The sequence below is a fragment of the Macrobrachium rosenbergii genome, chromosome 8, assembly GCF_040412425.1.
Source record: "Macrobrachium rosenbergii isolate ZJJX-2024 chromosome 8, ASM4041242v1, whole genome shotgun sequence".
In the NCBI taxonomy this organism is placed as follows: Eukaryota; Metazoa; Arthropoda; class Malacostraca; order Decapoda; family Palaemonidae; genus Macrobrachium; species Macrobrachium rosenbergii.
The window spans coordinates 71,401,405-71,414,818 of NC_089748.1; the positions used below are offsets into that span (position 1 = coordinate 71,401,405).

At 46.5% G+C, this 13,414-nt stretch overlaps 2 protein-coding genes across 7 annotated transcripts in view; one reads left to right on the forward strand and one right to left on the reverse strand.

Annotated features, from left to right (window-relative positions):
- Spt20 overlaps positions 1-13,414 on the forward strand; it is a 256,861-nt gene that overhangs the window by 240,459 nt on the left and 2,988 nt on the right. The window lies entirely within an intron of this gene.
- The window catches only part of LOC136840977 (uncharacterized), a 263,752-nt gene that overhangs the window by 982 nt on the left and 249,356 nt on the right, over positions 1-13,414 (reverse strand). The gene's annotated exons all lie outside the window — the stretch shown is intronic.

The window sequence follows — 13,414 nt, forward strand, 5'->3', positions numbered from 1 at the left end:
ATGCTAGATATACCAGAGAAAAAGAGCTTTCAGGAAAGCTGGGGTTACTACCCAGTCGGCGTCTTCTAGGAAGGCGTCGGTATAAGTAAGGGTGAGTGAAATACCACTACCACGAAACCTACTCAAAGATCTCTCCCCTATCAAAACCCGGAACAGAGCGGTGAGCCGTTACAGCCCCCACACACAACACCCGCCAGGACGGCGACACCAGCGCCACCTACCTCATTCCATGCTAGCACTAACCCCAGACTTGGCATGTGCAAAAGAAAAGGGTGGGGAGCCATAGGTGAGTCAGGGAGGGTCACCGGGTGACACGGGACCTTCTCAGAAATAGATTTTCCTTTGTCAAAATCCCTTTTCTGAGTTCAGTCCGTGTCAGCCGGTGAAATAGTGACAGAGAATCATGCCAAGGCTGCAAACTACGAGGAAACTGGGTAATCTGAAGAAAAAACATAAATCACAGAAGCAGTTTAATGAGGGAATCTCTTACATGTGAGAAAAACACTAAATCTAGGGTACATCAAAGACTTAAGACTAGAAAGACAAGGGGAGGTCCCCGGCATGACAGGGAAGGGATCCCCAAAAGCACTTAACGCCGTAAAAGAACAAAATTACACGAAATGGATAGGTACAATGGCGTATGCAACGCAAATGGTATATACAGTCTTAAAACTACACACGCAAACTTAAGTTAAACACATAAGAGATCAACCAAACCGCAATTAAAACATACAGTGCATATACAGATACCTGGGGTACATGGTGCAAATAAAAACACCCAGTACCCCACAAGAAAACATTATGGTAACATATCAGATTACAGTTTCCACTCAACAAAGACAAAATACATCAATATGAGGAGCAAGGCAGTGAGGCATAATCAACCAAGAGGACAAGCAGAGAAGCAAATGAGGCAGGCGGGCGGGGGAAAGGAGGAAAGGATATGATTGGTTAAGGTGGGGAGATGACACTTCCCACAGCTATGGTAGAAAATTTCAGGGCTTGAGTTTTTTTAGATAGTGGCGTTTAAACACTAGGGGTGATTTCCAACCCGTATATTTAGACAACTCTGAGAAATCCATATTATGAAAGTAATTAATGGAAGTAGCAACTGCTCGAATATCATGAACCTTAGGAACTGAATCTGGGTTGGCTTGTTTAATAAAATATAGAATTTGTTGTCTTATACCATTCAGTGATAGTGTACCACCTTTCTCCCTGATAAAAAGAGGACCCGACTTACTCTGTGGAGTTCTTAAAAGGTAAGATTTAAGTGTATGAACTGGACATAAAGACTGGTCTTGTGGAAGGGGCACCACCTTCCAAGGAGACCACCTGTCTTGTGGGTCTTCGTTTTTGGCTAAGAATTTAGGATCAGGGTAAAGGAGGACCTCTCCGGAAGGGAGGAAGTTCACAAAATGATCACCCCTAGTTGTTGTTGTTGTTGTTGTGGTTCCCCAGACTCTGTTATGCCAGGAAGCCTGCACCGCGCAAGAAGGACACCACGCTTACTGGATCTGACCATAACTGTGTGGTAGTGTGGATGTTGTGTTGTTGTCTAAGGGCTGCCAAGTTAGGGCAATCTACTAAGAGATGTGTAATTGTGTGGGGACTAACTTGGCAGAGTGGACATATGTCTGTTTGGGTGTTGTCTGTCGGTGTTTGTAGGTGTTTAGTGATTGGTGATGACCACAGCGAAGTCGAGTCAGGTGTACTCTCTCAATCTTGAGAGCTGTGTTTCTGTACTGCTTATGTTGGGTGGGGTGCCTAGTATTTTGTTGTTGGGAAGGTTATTAAGTGCTTGTCTGGTGAGGTGAGTATGGATGATGTGCTTTTTGTTTTGTGTGCTGTTTGTGGGTGGTGGTATAGAATTCAAGATATCTGTATAGTGTCTGTGTGGTGTATTCACTATTTGCCTGTGTTTGGAGGGTGGTCGTGAAGGTAATAGCATGGGCTGTTTGTGTTGTTTTATGACCGATGCCAAGAATTGTGTGCCTCTCATGTCTAAGTGTTGCCTGATGGTGAGAATCTTGGTTTAGGCGTGTAAGTGTTCTATTGGTGTGGATTGTGTACTGCCAAGATGATTCTCAGAGCTGTGTTTTGTATTATTTGTAGTTTGTTTAGTTGTGTGTTGGATATGGCAGGGTGCCAGGCTGGGCTGGCGTAGTTTATTATGGAGCGGATGTATTGTTTGTATACTGTGATGAGCGTTTCTTTTTGTTGTCAAATGTTGTGCCTGTTAGTGATCTTAGTGCATTTAGTCTAGGTCTGCATTTCTTGATGATGTTACTGACATGTGGAGCAAATGACACTGAAGTGTTGTATGTGACTCCTAGGATTTTTGTTTCGTGTGTGTGTGGAATTGTGGTGTTGTTCAGCGTTGCTGTGGGTCTGTACTGATGTTCTTTGTTGTGACTAGTGAGTAGTGTACTTGTGGATTTTGTTGGTGCTACCTGTAATCTGTTTTGTGTGAGCCAGTTTTCAAGTTGTGTTATGTAAGTCTGTACTTGTGTGGAGCATACGTTTTTGTCTGCATGTATTGATATGATTGTTAGATCGTCTGCATATGAGGAGATGTATATGTTGTTAGGTGGTGTTGGTATGTCATGCATGAATAGGTTAAAAAGTGTTGGGCTTAGGGCCAGACCTTGTGGGACACCGTTCGGGAAGTTTCTGATTTTGGATGACTCGCCATTGTAGTGTACAAATGCTTGTCTGTCTGTTAAGTAATTGGCGAGCCAGCGTTTGGTGTTGTTGTGTAGTGTGGTGTTGTAAACTTTGTTGATGAGAAGTGGTCTAGAGATGGCGTCAAAGGCTTTACTTATGTCTATTGTGATTAGCAGTGTTCTTTGTGGTGGGCGTCTGGAGTTAATGCCATCTTGTATTTTTGTGTAAGGTTGGTGAGTAGCGTTGTTGTGGAGTGGTGTGTGGTCTGTAGCCATGTTGAGTGGGTGACAGTGGTATGTGTGGTGTGGTTTTGCGTAAAGATGAGGCGTTCTACTACTTTTGATGGTGTGCAGAGTAAGTTATAGGTCTGTATGAAGCTGCTTGTGTAGGTGTTTTGTTTGGTTTTAGAAGTGCTATTATTTTCCCCAGTTTCCAAATGTGTGTATAATGCAGTGTGCGTATGAATAATTGGCTATGTTTGTCAGTGTTTGTGTGCCATGGGGACCTAGATGTTTTAAATGAATGTTTGAAATGTTATCGATGCCCATGGCTGCAGAGTTTTTAAGTTGTTTAATGATTCTAGCAGTGTCTTCTGTTGTGGCTAATATTACTGTGTAATCTAATTGGAACTGTTGTTTGCGTCTGTAGATGTGTCTGTCTTCTTCTTTGTATTTGCGTAGGTGGCTGATTTTTGCGTAGTGGTTTATTAAGATGTTGGCTTGTTGTTTGCGTGAAGGGATCTTGTCAGATGTGGTGATTGAGGCGTGACTTTGAGTGTTCCACTGTTTGAATTGATGAGACTGTTGATAGTTTTGTGTAGTTTGGATGGGTTGGTTCTGTAGTCTAGTGTACCTTGAAAAGTTTGCCAGTTCTCTGTCTGTTTTGAGTTAATTTGGTGTTTATTTCTGTGTTTAAATCATGTATGCGATTTGTTGTGATTTGTGTGTGTGGGGTTGGTGTATTTCTTAAATTGTTTCGTTCTGTTATGAGTCTGTTTATGTCAGGCGTGAAGTTTGGGTTGTAGTGTTTTCTGTTGCCTTTAGGAACGTTACTTTTGTCTGCATTGTTTATTATGTCGTTGAATTGTATTGTTGTGTTGTTTAGTGTCTGTGATGATGTTATGTGTGTGTGTGGTTTAACTCCTGGAAATGAGCCTCAGTGGTTTCAAGTACTCATCCCAGGCGGCGCTTGTAGTTAGGGATGGTGTGTCTTGTATGTGAGAAAGTGTCATGTGTGGTTCGGAGTGTTATTAAAATAGGAAGGTGGTCTGATGATAGGTCTGTTTGTGTTTTCCATGTGATTGATTGTGCTATGTTGGGTGAGCAAAATGTTATGTCTGGGAAGTGAGACTAAAGTTGGCTTGGTGTGGTATGTGTGTGCATATCTGTGTTGTTTATTATGTATAGCTGATCTAATTGTGTTGAGATGTCTGTGCCTCTTTGTGTGATGTCTTGATGGGCGTACCAGTCTGTGTGTTTGGCATTGAAATCTCCTCCCAGAAGTATATCTGGGAGGGTATTCAACGCTGCAGTCTAATTGTGAAGTTTGCTGGTAAACCCGGTGAATATTCTGGAGGGATGTATGTTGATGATTGTGATTTGTTTATTGTGCCCTATTTTGATATTAAATGCTTGTAGTTCTGTGTGTCTGTCTACTTGTGTTAGTGTTCTGATGTACTGCGTTTTTTCAATGTAGGATATGTTATGGTGTATGTATGTGATGAGGCCTCCGCCATCACCATGTTGTCTGTCTTGTCTGATGGCTGTGTAATTTGGTATGTTGGGTGTTTTATGTGTGTGTTTCAGTTTTGTTTCTTGAATGATGGCTATGTGGATCTTTTGTTTGTGCATGAAATGTTTTAGTTCAATGTGTTTGTTGCGAATGCCGTCAATGTTTAATTGTAAGATGTTTATGTTGCGGCGATTATGTCTAAGTGTGTGAGTGCGTGTATTTAGTGGTGCATTTCTGTGGGCGTTAGGTGAGTGTGTGCTATGGGGTGTTGGGGTTTGTGGGGATGTTTGATTTGTAGGAATGGGTGATGGTGTTCTGGGATTGGAGGAAAGTGTGGTAGATGTGGGAGATGGTGATCTGTGTGGTGTTGGTTGGTTGGTGTTTTGTTGGATAGGAAGTGCTTGTTGTGTATTGTTATTGTTTGTTTGTGTGTGTGTTACGGCATATGATGCACTTCAATGTACATTGTAGTCTTTAGTGTTCTCAGTGTGGTGCACCAAGGTGTGCCACCCACCACACAAGTTGCAGTGGACTGATCCACCCCGGCGCGAGAAGCTGTGACTTCGTGTGCTGCAGATGGGACATGTGTAGGGGCCTGGGTTTAATTCTATGTCACCGGCTAGGATTAATTGTAGGGATATAGTAGCCGGGTTACCATATCCCTTCAGAGAAAAACTGGAGATCCAGTTGCGCGCGCCACCCTGGGCGCGGTACCCTGCGGGAGCATTGAGAGCCCACTCCTCCTCTTCTCCCCTCCCTTGTCTTCGCAGTGGGGTTGTATTGTGGACGTTTGATCCAGGCGGCGTCGTTCCACCGCCGTCTGGAGAGGTCCCACGACGACGATGGCGCCCACTCCGAACTTCACCCCTAGTGAGCTGGCAGCTCTGAGATTCTAGCACCTGAGGCCAAGCTAATCAGAAATAAGGTTTTCTTAACAGATCCTGATAAGAGCATTGAAAGTTATCTATCTCTGATGCTAACTTAGGACGTCATTGAGAAACCACGTAACGGAATGTGGGCGTGTTACGGGCCTCAGACGAGCGCATGCTCTGGGAATGGATGAAAAATAGGAGTCTGTAAGGTCGATTTTAAAGCCGTACAGGAATACTTTCTTTAGGGCTGACTTGGTTGTGGTAATAGTGGCTGGAGCAAGGCCTTTCTCAAACAATGATCTAAAGAAAGAGACTCCTAAATTAGTCGTCATAACCTTGGCTTCAGATGCTTTTAGGAAGGAGGCTAATTTTTGACTGCTGAGTCATACTGTCTAAGAGTAGAATCTCTTTATCTGACTCAAGAAATAGAGTGTTGACAGGGTCAATGTTTGCTCCTTTTGGGCTGCAATTTTATAAAGTCCATAAAGCTAGGGCATTCTGAATTCTTGAGGAAGCTGACACAGTCTTGGTTTGTACTGTCTGGGTCAGTATGGGCTTAGGAATCGAAGACTCCAGTCCCAGTTCCTGAAGAAGAGGAACCAATTGCTCTTGGCCAGTAGGGGGCTACTAGGGCCAGTTGACCTCTGAATGTCCTGAGTTTGTGCAATACTTTCAACAGTAAATTTATTGGAGGAACAGGTAAATTTTCTCCCATTTGTTCCAATCTATTGTCATTGCATCCGTGGCGTATGCCTGAGGGGTCCAGGTTGGGGCCACATAACAGGGGAGCTTGAAGTTGCTTTCTGTCGCGAACAGATCCACTTGAGACCGGAACCTGGCGGCCAATCCATTCGAAAGATTCTGTGTCCAGGGACCCTCCGTCTCCAACGGAGTCATCCTGGACAGGAGTCCGCCACCACGTTCCGTTGCCCCCGCAAGGTGGGTGGCTGACAGGTGCCAGCCGTGCTTGTTCGCCAGGGAGAAGATGGCAACCATTACTTGGTTTACTCGACCTGATTTGGAGCCGCCCCTGTTGATGCAATGAACTACCACTGCGCTGTCAATACCAACCTGATATGAATCCGGTTGGGGGGCGGATTTTCTTTAAAGTCAGAAAGACTGCCATAGCTTCCAGGGTGTTTATATGGAACTGTTGAAACATTGTGGACCAAGTTCCTGTACTTTCTGTTTTGGGAATATCCCCCAGCCGCAGGAAGCGTCTGTATGGATAACTAATGCCGGAGGGAACTGAAGCGGAACTGACTTGGAGGCCCTTGACAGAGGTCAAGGCGCAGTCTTGTTTTCAATATTCGAGGATGGAGGAGACCCTGTCTCTGAGCTTGACATTGGCTCGACTCCTCCATACTCTGTTTATGTCTTTGAGTTTTCGCTTTTAAGAGCAGGTCTGTCACTGAGGCAAATTGAAGGACCCAAGGACCCTTTCTTGTGATCGGCGGGATGCCGATTGATTTTTGAGAAACTTTCTGGTGAGAGATGCTATCTCCTTTCTCTTGGGAGGTGGGAGGATAACGTGTGAGCAGACAAATCCCATTGCAGGCCCAGCCACTGAAACCGGGACTCGGAGTCAGGCGGGACTTTTGTCTGTTCAGTTGAAAACCCTAACGATTCTAGGAAGTTGATGACTATGGTCGTAGCCTTCTGACACTCCAGAACTGTTGGTGCCCAAATTATCCAATCGTCCAGGTATGCTGCTAGGGATATCCCTTGGGACGGAGTTGTTGAACTACCGTGTCCGCCAGCTTGGTGAATACCCTGGGCGCGATGTTTAGGCTGAAGGCATGACCTTGAAGGAGTAGGCTTGATTCGAGTCTGAAACCGAGGAACTGAGAGAAGTTCAGCGCAATCGGGCGTGATAGTAAGCGTCTGAAAGATCGATGGAGGTGGTGACGGCTCCACGCGGAAGTAGAGTCCGTGCCTGGGCTATTGTAAGCATGCAAAATTTGTCGCATTTTATGTAGAGATTTAGACGCGACAGATCCAGGATCACTCTTTGCTGATCTGAGTCTTTTTGGGAACTGTGAATAACCTGCCTTGAAATTTTAGGTGCCTTACTTTCTTTATTGCTCGTTTGTTGAGCAATTCTGCCACATAATCCCGTAGGATTGATGAGGTGGTTGGTAAAACTTGTTCGGAGGAGGAGGTTCCTTGATCCAACTCCAACCCAGGCCTTTGGACACTATACTGTGTGCCCAAGGGCTGAAGGTCCATTGGTCCCTGAACCAATAGAGGCGACCGCCTACCTGTGTTTTCTCAGTGGGAGGGAGTGGGTTTGTTCCCCCTACCACATCCAGGTTTTCCCCTTGGGGTGGTGTTCGCCTTCCCTCTGTGAAAGGACCTGCCTCTTCCCCCCCTTGCGATTCTGTTAAGGCCGTGAAAGTAACCCCGGCCCTCGTAGGTGGGATTGTAAGCTGGCCAGTAACATGCGAGGCGCAGCAAGGGAATGAGCTGGTTGGACCAGCACATATTGTTGGGGAGAGCTTTTGAGGTGGAGGACTGTGTGGCTGCCGAGACTGGGGCGGCTTGAACTACCGTCTGCTGGTGGGGCCTTTTATGTCTCCTAAAGCGCTTGCCTCCCTTCGTCTGGGGACCCCAGATTCAGGGGTCTTGCGTTTATAGGTGAGATGCTAACGAGGCGCAGACTCTGGTTGGCCCTTGTAGCCTCTGACATAACATTAAGTAACCTCTTCTTCTGGGAAGAGGTTAGGTCCCCAGATCGAGCTCTTTATGAGCCTGTTAGGCTCGTGACGGATAGAAGGGTTTGCGAAGACAACTTCCTGCATTCCAGTCTGGCCATGATGAATTCAAACAGGTCAGACTGAAAGCCAGCTAACAGGGACTTAGCTAAGACCTGGAAAAAGGGTTAGTCTGCGCAGGAGGCGGCAGTGGCTTCTGTGAGGCAGGCGGAGTTGAAGGACCGGGCTAGCTTAGTCCGGGCATCGAACTCTGCCTTTAGCAAAGATTCCGGCAGTTTGGGGAGTTCTTCGCTAAACTGTGAGGAAGCACAGAGGGGGTCTAATTTCCCGACCGTGAAGGTCGACGGAGCCTCCATCCAGAACTCGTCACTTGCCGGAAAACCAGGGAGGTGGGGTCTGTTTCCCTTAGCTGTGGTAGCGGTTACCATCAAAGCACGCTCGGGCCGTAGCCAGGGCGACCTTGTTTAAGCAGGGGGTAGGTAAGTTGTCTCCCAGGGCAAACATAGTGAAGTTGCCCTGAAGGGAGTCAACTTTGTGTTGTCTGCCTGCCACTCCGTCAGAGTGCGCAGGAGAGACGACTGAGCTTGGTCCCTGGGGATGATGACAGTCTCCCTGGGGACCTTATCGAGCGCACCCAAGCTTCCTCAGTCAATCTTACGAAACCTGGATATGGGGGCAAGAGATCGGCGGGAAGAACTCAACTCCTCCAACCGTCTCGTACCAAGACCTTCAATGGTTAGTTTGCCATCATGTTGGATGGCCCGGAGAGCGAAACGCCAAGGATTGCCAGGATCGAAAGGCGGGAGTTCCGCCGTATCAGGAATGACATACTGCGGTTCAGCTGGGGGTGGGTTCTTCATTCCGCCAGCATGTTGTCATAAGCGGCAAACTTCTCCGAGACCTTACTGTCATATGTGGCAAACTTTTCGGACATCTGGTTAAATTTGTCATTAAAGTCCTCGGAGAACCTTTGGAACATCTCTTTCGCAAAGGTTTCAGCGTCAAAACAGGTTGGCGAGGAGGGCTTGATCTTGATGCCCTCTTACTCGCGCCTTTGCCGGAGGAACTAGACTTGTTCCCGGAGGCTACAGGTGCTGAGACCTTAGCCTTCGACGGGGAAAGCGATGCTTTCTTGGATGACGAGGACTTATAGCCCTTCGCCTTCCATGAAGTCTTCAACTTCAACTTGGGGATAGCTGATGGAGCCCTATCACCCAAGGAGGAAGACTTCCCAAAACCTGAAAAAGAGGACAATGAAGAAGCTGGGGAATCGAAAAGGGCGCCCGGCCCCACTACCTCACTTACCTCGCTACTTACCCCCAGGTCCTGTTCAACAGCCATTGGTTCAAGGTCTAAGTTCAAGCGGCGGCGTCCTCTGAGACTTCGAATAAAGAATATCCACTTGGGGTGGCTGGGTCGCATCCCGGATCTGCTGGATGATGGGGTAGCAAGATCTTCTGGCACTCACGGCCACCACCCGTGCGCCGGGGTGAGCAGGTCCCTCAACCGGCGTCGGGGCGTAGGGCTTCCCGACGGGACATTCCTTCAAACCCAGCCACCCAGGCCGGAGAGATTCCAAGGCCGACTTCTTAGAGGACTCGTCCGCCTGAAAGAAAGCCAAGAATTAGCTAAAGGTGAAAAAACAGTCCGGAAATCACATAAACAAAATTCAAAATGAGGAGCACCAAACGGAGGAAGAGTATCACTTACCGACTCATCCTGGATGGTTGCGCACAAGGCGAAACAGACCTCACAACCGTCGGGGTGCCAGACTACCAGGTCGTCAAGTCGAACCGCGCAACCAGCGTGGGTCCGGCACACTACGTGACCGTAAGGCTGCTGCAGTGACGCAGTACACCCCGGCTCCTCACAGCGAACAGTCTGTAAGTGGAAAACGAACATGAACCTACCACTCTAAGCGATTTAAGGCTGGAAAGGCCGGGAATTTCAGCTGCAGCCGGAATACTCCGGTGGAGAAGAAATACCTTTTAATAAACTAGGCCAATAAGCTCTAAAATACACCGAGTGGCAAGTAAGACTACCAGACCCCGGAACACTCCGGGGAATGGAAGGAGTGAGACAACAGGGACTCGCCGCCGGTATTGCCTGTAATATAACGGCGGAACCCCCGGGCGTAGAACCGGACTCATGTAAAAACTAAGGAGAGTACTCCGAAGATAACAAACTTATCTAAATATCAGTCAAAAATAATAACAATAACAAGTGACGGTAAATACTCCGGAGACCGGAGGGATCCGCTCCCCTTATAAAATGTGAATCCTTCCTCACTTACTTCCCCGCCGGAGAAACAAGACGGGCAAAATGCTCGTATATACATAAGATAAGCCGGACAATTACATTTTACCTATCTCGTAACCCGGCGGGGAGACGAGAGGTGTGGGATAGTGTCTCGAACACGTTCGAGCAAACGAACCACCAACCCCAACACAGCGATGCTAGAGACTGTATGGGAGGGAGCGAATCCCTCTACCAAAAGGAGGAGTCTCTGAACTCGGAGAAAACGCCATCTAGCGTCACCCGCGCGAGTAGAGCAAGGCTGGAGGGGGTGGAGTAGGGGGGGGGTAGGCTACCAGGAAGGGAACAGGAGACAGGGAAAAAACATATGACCCACTCAACTGCACCCATACCTCCAAGAATAATGAAACTTGGGAGGGTAGCCTACCACTGGAAGCTACGCAGCCCGATGCCCGACTCCTACCTAGGCGAAGCCTAATAGGGACCTAACCTAGTATAGGCTAGGAAAAAGGGAGGAGTGTGGAGGGGAAGAGAAAACAACAGGGAGAGAAATTTTGTGCCGAGAACCAACCGGGATCGAGAAGGGGGGGCAAGGAGGCGACTAGCCTAGAGGAAACACATCCAAAGAACTCTATTCCCCCAAATGAAGGAAGAGAACTAAGGGGCTCACTCTGCCCACCAAAAAACGACCTCGGAGGAAACAGCAACCAAAACTCCCTCAACCTGATGATCCCCCCACCCAGGGCAAGGGGATGGGAGCAAAACCAGCCTAACTCCACCAAATAACCATCACGCATGAAAAATGGAACAAAAAAGTGTGCTCAATAGAGTGTGTAGCCTACCTCGGGGAAGCGGTTAGATCTGAGGCTGCCGCCACCACAAGGAGGTAAACAACAAAATAAATAAAATAAATAAAATAAAATAAAATAAAAAGAGAGCACCATCTCCGAGAATAAAATAATTAGCCTACTTGAGACCAAAAATAAAAAGGGACCCAACCTGGGGGGGGTACCTGGACGGGGCATCACCCTAACAAAGGCCGGTAGGCCAATGAAACGTAATTTCGTAAAACAAAAAAAAGGGGGAGCTCCATGCAGGAACCACCAGGAAGGGAACCAAGGGGTAAAATCTATCTGTAACGACGAGGAGACAACTCCAACAGAAAAGAACTGAGGGAGTCGCCTCGCGGCCGACATGGCTGGCGGGGGACACCGTGGCGTCATAAAAAGATCTCAATATTTATGAAAATACAAGACCAAAACAGCCAAAAAATAGAACAAAACCCCACAAGGAGATGGTACTTAACTTGGAGATGGTGAAGCTGCTCGATGCCATCGTTGATGAAAGAAAATCCAAAAAAGGAAAGACGAGCACACAAAAGAAATGAACGCAATCACGTGCTAGAAAATGGAATGAGGTAGGTGGCGCTGGTGTCGCCGTCCTGGCGGGTGTTGTGTGTGGGGCTGTAACGGCTCACCGCTCTGTTCGGGGGTTTGATAGGGAGAGATCTTTCGAGTAGGTTTCCGTGGTAGTGGTATTTCACTCACCCTTACTTATACCGCGCCTTCCTAGAAGACGCTCGACTGGGGGTAAACCCCAGCTTTCCTGAAAGCTCTTTTTCTCTGGTATATCTAGCATTTTATACCTAGAAATTCGTGCTGTAATGGAATTTCACCGGCTGACACGGGACTGAACTCAGAAATAAATATTTTATTGAACACTCCTATAAGGAACTACCTTCTCAGTGTTAAAAAACTTTTTAAGATCCATGGAAGCAGTTATGTCAATACTGTACCATTAAGCTTGAAAACTGTTTCAGTAGCTCTCCTTTAATCCTTAATACCAGAAACAGACAGTCTTTCCTGCAGAGGAAGGTTTAGACATAAATCTATAAGGGTATACAATAGAGGCACAGAATTAATGCCTTTCCTAGTACACCAGCCAGCAAACTTACCATCTCGACTAATAAATGTAGATGTTTAAGGGTCTAAAGGACCAAGCAATTGCTAAACCACCAATTGACAAAGGCTGCTCTCTCTGACTTCACTCAATATTCTCTATGCATATGTTTAAGAATTTTTGGATGCCATGAAATTTGTAAAGTGGGTAGTCTTCTGAGATTGTCCACTAATAGAGGCAGCATATCAGCAACCCAGTTTATCTGAGGCCATAAGAGATGCTGTTAAAATTACCTTGGAGAGAAAGGAAGGTCTTAACTTCTGAAGAACCTGGCAAGAGAGACCGAGCAAAGGAAAAGCATAAAGTTTCAGCTTGTCTCAATTGGTAAGCAAACAGAATGATTAAGGGCATGCTCCACTGTCTCCAAAGTGGTAAAAAAAATTCTGGGTCTAAAAATCACTATGAAGGTTTTTCTTGCCGAAATAGTCCACTGTCACCTTTTTCTTTTCCGATACAAACCCTAGGACTATTTCTACCTCGTTTTGATCCTGCATAAAGATGTCCATTGCTAGAAGACCTTGGTTGTTCGGATAAGTAATGGTTATGGTGTTATCTTCTACCACTTCCACAACTTTTCCTTACACAGAGGAAATTCAAGTTTGAAAACCTAAAAAGACTGCCACTAACTCCTACAACCTTTGAGAGTTCCTTTCTACATGTTAATTATTTTGACAAAATGATTTGACTCATCTGCAAAGAGTACTTCTGGTGCTTCTGGGAGCAGAAGAGATGAGTTTGATTTTGCAATGGCCACAGATTTGTCAGTACCTCTTTTGATGACTTTACAGGGAAAATTTATGGGTGATTTGTGGCTGACCAGGACCTTGTCAGCAGCACTTCCCAAGTAGGTTAGATCAAATAGAAGGGATTGGCTGAAGAACATGAAGTTGGTAAAACTGCTTAAAAACTGACATCAGTCTTTCAATTCTGTCTTGCGAGGGACATACTAAGCCTCTTTGCCTAGATAGATTGCTGAAATAGAGGGTATGAATTGGACTGTAAGCAATTGATTTGTAGAACAAAGAAATACCACTTATTGCAAAGACAGTGCAGATCTCTTCATAAAGCAGCTGCCAATTCTGCATGTACTAGTCAATTGTCTAAGTACCCTCTCAGCCCTAAGTTGGACCGATGTGCCAAGCTGGTACTGGTGCCAGACATGCTTAAACACTTGCAAAGCTGTGGCTATGCCAAAGCACAGAGCACAAAGCTGAT